This window comes from Triticum urartu, chromosome 4 (genome assembly GCF_003073215.2).
Source record: "Triticum urartu cultivar G1812 chromosome 4, Tu2.1, whole genome shotgun sequence".
NCBI classification, from domain to species: domain Eukaryota; kingdom Viridiplantae; phylum Streptophyta; class Magnoliopsida; order Poales; family Poaceae; genus Triticum; species Triticum urartu.
The window spans coordinates 300,590,379-300,599,704 of NC_053025.1; positions in this window are offsets into that span (position 1 = coordinate 300,590,379).

Below are 9,326 nucleotides of genomic sequence, written 5' to 3' on the forward strand. Positions count from 1 at the left end.
CGTGGCCTACAGTCAGTGCGACTCTGATACCAAGCGTTGTGGCACCCCGGCTCAGAGCGACCAGTTTACCCTGCATTGCCATCCCAGAGACCATGTCTTCTGGCAACACACAACATCTTGGTATAGAAAAACAACTGCTTTATTTATGCTAGCGGATCAGAGTTTATATTACAACAGATGTCGAGGCTGAGCAGCACGCATGGTGCCGCTGAACAATATGTACATTATTTAGTGGACATATAGGGGCCTCGATCATACAACTACGCGACAGCGGAACAACATCGTAGCGGAAACTCCATAGCATAGGGACACCGATGTGGACACGATCTAGACTCGAGCAGCGCTCCTTTCCAACGCGACTTTCCTGAAATCTGGCATGACACGCCAGGTCAATACATTGAATGTACTTGCAAGCTCACAACAGGCATAATCATAATGACAAACAATATCATGATATTTAACGAATTAATAATGCAATAATGTTCCAACATGTTGTGCTCATGCTCTTGGGATAGACGTCCCTCGGGACCGACTTACCAACCGTGATCATTCTCGGATCACAAACAAACTACCATCGTGGTCTTAACCAGAGTAACTCGTGATCCTTACAGCGATCACAACCAAACCACCATCGTGGTCTTGACCAGAGTAACTCGTGATCCTTACGGCGATCACAACCACAACCCATATTGGGTCTCGAACATCTCGATGACCTTTCCGCCATCATCATCAGTGCAAAGTTCATAACTTAGTGTGTAGGTTTATTAAACATTGACTCATGGTGGGACCTACTACGAGGTGTCCATGACCATGGACACGTCTATCGATAGATTATACACTCTACAGAGGTAGCACACTTTACCCACACCACGGAACCCATGGCCTCGCACTCCCATTCGGGTGGACCAATGACATTCCGACAAAACCCTTCCATTTCCATGACACTCTCCCGGCCACGCCGACCCAATCCCCAACGGGCTAGTCCTGGGTGGCCCCATGTCTACCAAAGACACAACGACCACCGTCGTGGCCAAAACGATCCCACTCGGGGACCAGGTACCATAATATCAACAACGGGCACACAAGGTTATGCCTGCTTACCGGGCCAGGGTAGGCATGCCCATAACCTTCGCTAGTTGGAGGAACCGACCAGAGGCATGTCAATGGACCGAATCAAGGCCTTCCCACAAAGGAAAATGTGGTTGCACTGGGAAAATCTCGATTCAGCGGCACCATGACCCAGTCAACGATATATTCAAGTTGAGTTATATTCGGGTTCAACTTAAAATGAAGATGACCGGTGTCATAGCATGCCATGAAATGCAATACTACACATGCATCACATATTAACAACAATGATTGATGTCAACCATATTCACACTAACATAAGCATCAACAACTTATATTACTTTCCTGGTCAGGGTAACTCTCACTTTAACAATATATTTTGCAGCAAGTATTATCATTTTATCATGCAAGAAAATAACTTCGATTAGTTTCTCATATGCATAGCAAAGATTTTACTATCACCACAAGCAAATAATATTCTCTTTGCCAACCAAGTTAGGTTCAAACATTCTGTAACTTAAGTAAAATGGCTAAACAAGCACTTAACATGATATTTTCTAGCAAATTTAACTATTTTATTTATGCAAGAAAATAACTTTAAGCAATTACTCATATGCATAACAAATCATTTTATGATTACCATAATTAGATCTTAGCTTCTTTACCAACTAAGGTAGTTTCAAGGTTCGGTAAATCAAGCATAATACTAACACACACTTAACTGAATTTAAATAACATAATAGTTATTTAAATGCATGGATTAATCATTTCATTCAAGTAAGAAAATCATCAATATTGAAATGGCACCATGAAAATGTTGCTGTGGCTTGCCTTAGTGCAGATGAGGTTCACAAGCTTTCTGGTGATCCTCAAGACAAGCCTCACCCTCTGAAAATAAATTTAAACACAAGAAGAAAATATCAAGAACTCTTCTGAAAATCACCAGAAATTCTAGACAGCTCAGAAAAATCTCATTTTTGGTGAGCTTCTAGATTTCTTTGCAAAGAACATAATGCAAAAAGAATCAATTCATTTGGACTTATGGTTAAAGAGTTATAGCTGTTTGAAGCTCTCAGGAATTGAATTGAATTTGAATTTAGATAAATAGACTAGGGGGGTGACGTCGAAGGCGTAAAGCCTCGGGGCGCCACCACTCGTACCACTTCGCGCGCGTACAGAGTGGCTGACTAGAGGGCCCCGCTAGTCAGGTGAGAAGGAGGGGAGAAGGAAACAGAGGGGGGTTGCGGCTTCGCCGGAGTTCTCGCCGGTGATGAGGGCTCCTTGGCCAAAATGAGAGTGAGGGATCGAGAGAGGGGATGTAGGTGCACCTACCCGTACGGTAACGTAGCTAGGGGCGGTCGGACGGCGTCGGAATCGACCACACAAGCGGAGGCAGAGGGAGGTGGTCGCTGGAGATGAGGAAGACATCGCATAGGGGAAACTTCAGGGGCTCTAGGGGGACGGGATGGCTTCATCGGAGAGAGGCGGAGGCCCTGGAAGGAATGTCCTGGCCTGGGAGGGGCTGGATCTACTGCGGCGACCAGAGGGGATCGCCAGCGTGCTCGAGCTCGAGGACGGCGCATGTGGGGTGTGTGGGAGTGGTGGATGGTGCTCGAGGAGGCAAGGGGCGGCTCCATTTATTGGCGAGTGGGGAGGGGGGTTCCGGCTTCGCCCGTGGACACCTGTCCACGGTGCCCGGCGACGAGCAGCGTCAGTGAGAGAGGGAGAAGGCGACGCAGCTCAGGTGGCGACTGTTGGCGAACGAGGATGAGCACAGGAACGAGGAGAAGGCGACAATCACAGTGCGCACCGCACTGTTGGGTTGGCCGGACCGTGCCCGTGCTCGCTGCGGCGAGCTCCGGCATCAGCGAGCACCAGGGGGGAGTTAATGGCGTTGAGACGAGGATGGTGGCGAATTTTGGTATGCTTAGGCAGGCGGGGAAGCGAGCACACGATCAACAGAGGCTCGGGCGCGTCGCAGAGCGCGTCGACCGCATGCCCGCATGCCTGGACGAACGCGGTCACCGCGTGAACTCTGACCTCATGCCGACCTAAGCCCAAACTTCATGTCTGGCATGTTGTTCATGGTAGTTTTGAATGTTAACACACTTTGGTTTGGCCCCTGATGCAGTTGAGAAGATTTTACACGCCAGGTAAGTTTCTATTCAGTAACTTTGAGATGTTACTGAGGTCAAATGGATGGGAGTTGGGGGGCTGTGCTTTGGAGGCTAGCCATCATCTACTAAGGTGATGATGCACAATAAAATTCAGGCACAAGGGAGCAAGTAAAATGGTAGTTGCTGTAGAAACCACTATTTCTGTCCAGAATAGAAAATATTTTCTGTAGAAAAATATTCCAAAAAGTGATGAAATATTTTTTCTCAGGAAGGTGCCTTAGGGTTCAAAGAATATTTGGGAATTTTATCAGATTTTTGTGGGCAAGCAAAATGAGGGTTGCTTTGGAACTCATTGAACTAGCTAGGGTTTTAGAGAAGAAAAATGAATATTTTTCATGTAAGAAAAATATTCCCAAGATTATTTTCAGATGGATCAGAAGGGGAATGATGATTAGAGAGGGGAATGATGCACTTGGGTGAAAGCCAAGAGTACCCAAGTGTCTAAGTCCATATGAAAAGATTCAAACCCCAACTTTCAAAATAAATCCAAATGAAAATCAGGCAAATAAGAGAGGGCAAAAATCGGATTGTCACAGTGTCGTCATTATTTTCAAAGCTTGCATCCGTTCATAGTTGTCGCGCCCCTGCCTTCGTTGATCGTTCCGAGACCAACTGGGTTTTTCGAGTCCCTCTTTTCTAGCCACTTAATCTCATTGCTCAATGCACAAACCCTTCACTTGCTCGTCCGAAACTTCCCCGAACCTGGCCCGTGCAGTAGTGACCGTTGGGTCCGAATCATCCCTAAAATATCTTCAGTTTATTATTTGGGCTTTCCTAGTCTATTTTTCTCGTCCGCCCGATTACGATTGGATGGACCAAATACCCCCTAAACCTAGCCCACTTACTATATAAACAGAGGAACCCTAATATTTAGGGGAGCTGTCCCATCCATCCGTGTCCGCCGCCACTGTTCTCTCGGGATCCATCCCGAGCCAACCACCCTCTCTCTTGCCTGATCCATCCATCCAATCAGCAGCGGCAACCAGTTCTTGCCTCCTCTACAAGAGCTCCTCCCGTAGCTCCCCGCCAACCTTGACCCCGCCTCGTCGTCCGGCCGACACAGGCGACCTACTCCTTTCCCCTCCCACTTCGCTTTCTCTCCTGTCTCACATCTCTATCGGTGTTTTGGGAATGGGGGTCCCCAGACATGCCTGCCTACGGCCCACGGCGTGACTCTACGAGCGGGCACGTACGACCCATCTTCACCAGCAAAGACTCAAGACCCTAGTGAGGGGCCAAGCCTCGCGAGGCGGGTGACACAAGACCTCCTCAGGAGTGGCCTCGCCAAGATGGCTTGCGAGGGGTGGAGAGTTCAAGGCCAGGCAAACCTCGCGAGGTTCTAGTGTCGTGAGCCATGACGACCAAGGCCAGGCGGGCGCCAGCGCGGACATTGTCCTTGTTTCCTCTTTGGTGCAAAGGAAGCAGGCACAGGCGCGGAGTACCGAGGTGTCAAGCAAAGGTTTCCATATTGGTGCAACGAGACCAAGACCAGCAGGACAGCAGGACGGAGGACACCATGGAGCCCAAGACGGCGTCACCACTAGAGCCTTTGGAAGGCAAAGACTGCTTTTGTCAGGATAGCTTGTACTAGCTGTCCCCCTTCAAATTGGTCGTTGTGGGATCCCTTCCCGCTCAATATTTGGGAAGAGGACCAAGGCCACGATAAGTACGACTAGCCACCATCGTAGCTAGGGGAGCGACCTCATCTTAGACTAGAACTAGTTCATCCCCACAACCACATCCACTAAGCACAGGAACACCTCTCCTCAGGAGGCTGTTCTTCCCCTTGTACTGTTCATCCTCATCCCGAGAGGCAATCCACCACCACCACACTAGAGTAGGGTATTACACCACAACGGTGGACCTAACCAGTATAAATCTTGTGTCCCTTGTGCTGCGAGTTCGTTAAGTTAGCCCTTGAGATCTTAGCTGAGTTAGGACATGGATCGGTAGGGGGAGATCTTCGCGCGCACCCTAGTGTTCGAACCTTGAGGGTTTTGCCGGAACCCGTGATCCTACATTTGGCACGCCAGGCAGGGGTGCGCCGAAGCTTCCCTTTTGTCGCTCTGCGTCCTGTCGTCTCATCGTCTTCATGTCGGACGCTCACCGCGCTCGTGCTGAGCGTCGGGTTGCCCTCACCACCCGCGTTGCTTAGACGGCTCCCGTCGGCGGGCCGCCTCATCGTTCTCCGTCGCCTGCCGCCAACGCTGCCACCGGCCCAACAGGGAATGAGCAGCAAGCATCCTTGCTGCACCCCTCGGTGCGGCGGGACGGCCGCACCGTCACTCCATCGCTGACCCCGGCCGGTTCATCGTCCCATGCTCGTCGTGGTCTCGTGGACGCACAGGCCGCTTTGTGCATGGCGCGCGAGCTCCTGCGCTATCGCCCAATCGACAACGTCTACGAGGACTGGCTCAACTGCATCGCCAAGCTTGTTAGCCCCGTAGGGGGCTCCCCTGTGCCGTCCCTTTCGATGCCTCACCCTCCGCCAGCCACGGGCAGTGTGGCCCAAGAAGCACCACCACCACCTCTGCCCCAAGACGGAGTCTTGGTGCCCAGGCGCGCGGCCCCACGACACGATCTGCCGTGTTCGGCGCCCGCGCAAGAAGAAAGAAGCTGCCAACAAGTCCCTCGGCCGCAAGAAAACGCCCCGATGCTCCCTGCGCCGCCATGGTGAAACCGCGTGCCACCTACGGCAGCGGTGCGCGGACGCCATCAAGGACAAGTTCTCCACCAGCGCAGAGTCCCAGTCACCACGGTAGGCTACCATGCCATCACCCCTGAGCTATGTAGCGTCGCTTGGCCGTACAAGTTCAAGCCGGATCTGCCTCCTCGCTACGACGGCACCCCCGACCCCACGGAGTTCCTGCAGCTCTAGGAGCTGACCATCGAGGCAGCCAACGGCGACGAGAAAGTCATGGCGAACTAGTTTCCCATGGCTCTCAAGGATGGTGCCCGCTCCTGGCTCCTGAATCTACCTCCAGGCTCAATCTCCTCCTGGCATGAGATGCGCGACCGTTTCGTTGCCAACTTTCAGGGCACTCGCGACCGCCCACCGGCTGCGGCTGACCTGCGCCACGTCAAGTAACAACCAGGAGAGACCCTCCAGAAGTACATCCAGTGCTTCAACAACGTTCGCATCAAGATCCCCAAGGTGAAGGACGAGGCCATCATCTCTGTGTTTTCCGATGGCGTCCGCGACGTCAAGATGAAGGAGGAGCTCGCCATGCACGAGGAGTTGTGCACATCACTGGAGCTATTCAACCTAGTGACCAAGTGCGCAAGAGCTGAGGAGGGGCGCCTCTCCCTCCTCGAGCACCCGGCTGCGGACCCGGAGGAGAAGAAAGCCTAGGCCAAAGACGTGAAGCGCAAGGGAGCAGCCATGCTCGCGGCGGAACCGGACATAAAGCGCGGCAGGGACCAGCCCGAGCCATCCAAGAGCAGCCGACCGTTCTGCGCCTTCTATAACCTGCATAGCCACAACACCAGCTGCTGTCAGGTCCGCCTCAGCCCACCAACATTTAGGGTTTGTTGTATGATCCGCTTCTGCCCACCAAGCCTTTCTCAGGAGTGACTGACGGCTCCACCACGCCGATCGGTCAGGTCCACCTCCCAGTCACCTTTGGGCAGCGCAACAACTACCGCTCTGAGCTCATCGACTTCGACGTCGCCCACATCCATCTGCCATACAATGCCATCCTCAGGTATCCGGCCCTGGCCACGTTCATGGCCGTGACGCACCACGGCTACAACATCCTCAAGATGCCAGGAAGCGGCGGGATCATCAAAGTCCCCTGCGAAGAAAGAGATGAGGTGTGCTCCCTCGAGCGCGCCTTCTAAGCAGTGTCAATCGAAGACCCTGGCCACAATGCAGCTCGGTACCCTCCGGAGGTCGTCCCCAAGAAGAAGAAGCAGCAACTCCGTACCGGGCCATAGGAGGGAAGCACCGCAAGTGCCACCTCGTCAGGATCAGCGCCCGCACCTGGGGCGCCTCCCTCTATCACATAGGAAGGCGCGCCCGGCGCCCTCCTCGGGTAGGGCTCAGGGGCTCTCTTCTGGAGGGCCTTAGACCTCGCCAACGTCACGAGGGAGACACTCGGGCACCACACGGAGGCGTGTTTCATGGCACGTTTCCTTCAGGAGGACACTAGGCAGGGAGCGCCCGGTTCTCAGGAGTTCATCACCAAGGTATCTCAGGGGCTTTAGGAAGCAAGAGCAATATGCGGTGACCGCCGCCTACCTGGCGCTGCTCCCCACCCAGGCAAGCGTGGTGAGCTGTGCGTCTGCATTGACATACTAGGGCTCAACCGAGCCGCATCTCAGGAGCGCTTCTAGCCTTCGCTTGTCGGTTGATGCGAAGGTCCACCTCACAACTATGTTCGCATGCCGTTCGGCCTGCCGAGGGTGGCCGTTGCCTTCCAGCGCAACCTTCTGAGCATCATGGCGGGTCAGGAGGCCAGGCACCACGCAGTCCTGGCAGAGATGGAGACAGTCCTCAAGGAACCGCCGGGACCCCCAGAGCCTCCCGAGGCTCAGGGCCCCGGTGGCTCATGAGGGACAACCCCTTCGCCGCTTACCTTCAGCTACCTCAACACCCCTTCATCAACAGAACCAGATGACATTTTCCAATTTCATTTAGCTGGGAGCGCCCAGGGGGCTGCATTATTCCCAAGCCGTTTGGGTCTGTCCCTGTGGCATGTATCTTTCCTTCTTTATGTATTTAGCTTACCTTGCTGGGGGCGCCCCTCGGGCTGCATCATCCCCAAGCCGCTCGGGCCAGACCCAGTGGTGCGTATCGTTTATGCATTTACCTAAGCTAGGTTGCCTTTCAGGCTTAATCTATCTATGACTATCACCTGCTTGATTGTCGCCCATCGCGGGAGCCATGCGCCGGTCGTCTTTCTTCAGGACCCTTCACGTGAGACGATTAGGCACGGCGTCTGTGCTCGGGCCCGTCCTTGCAGCGTCGATAAATCCAATGACCAAGCTCTGTTTAGTAGGCCGGCCCCGTTCACGTCACCTTCTAGGGGCCGTTGGTGCTTGGCTTTCTCATGCGATAACCTCAGGAGATTCGTTCGGCGCAAGTTGTCTAACCACCTCGCAGGACCAAGATAGCAAACAAGAACCAAGACTAGGCGGAACCCGCCTTGAGGTAGGGCCTCGTGAGTCCTGCGCCAGCTCACGAGGGCCCAGACACACCTCGTCTAGCCCTGCCGTGCAAGACACGTGTCAAGGCGGGGCTGTACACACCCCGGGGGCTCTCCGCAGCAGGGAGCCCCCTCCCACGTACCGGAGGCAAATCAACAATCACCACGGCGGCTCGGGCAATCCCTCGCGTTAACTTGCAGGAACTTCATGGAGGCTACGGAAGGCAGTGCCGCAGACTCTCCCTCTTCTCTCATGCGATTCGCTTGCGCGTTGAAAGGGAGGCTCCTGAGCATCGCGTCTCAGGAGCTCTTACTGGCTCTCCAGCCCTCACTCCCTGGCCTTGACCATGGCACACGACCTGGCATACCAGCGGCGGCTGAGATCGCTCGAGGGCCGGGACCTGAGGACGTAGAGCACCAAGAAGAACATGGGGAGGAAGGGGAGGCCCGCACGGGTCTGACCTAGCTACTCAGCAGCAGCCGACGCCCAAGCCTGGCGTCTCGCGAGGAACCAACCCCAGATTGCCAAGATAAGTTTCGCGCTCAATCAACCGCTACAGCGCAGAGTTCTCATTGGTGTAGCCCCGCTGCAGTGACGTAGTCTCCCTCTCCTACCTCTCGGCGGTCACTTGCGCGCCAAAGGGGACCTCCTGAGCATCGCGCCTTAGGGGCTTGCACTGGACCTCGGGCCGCTCACCTCCTGGCCTTGACCATGGCACGCGACCTGGCACACCAACGACGGCTGAAGCCTGCCTGGGGACCGGGACCTGTCGGTGTAGAGCACCTCGCCGTCACGAGGATGGAAATGGGAAACCGAGCTGGAACGGAGCACGCACACACACGAATTCATGATAAGGATAATGTCAACAAAGGACACTACAAAAGCCTTGCAAGCCCTAGCGGGGTCCATTTCCTGATTCCTCGCAGGGAACAA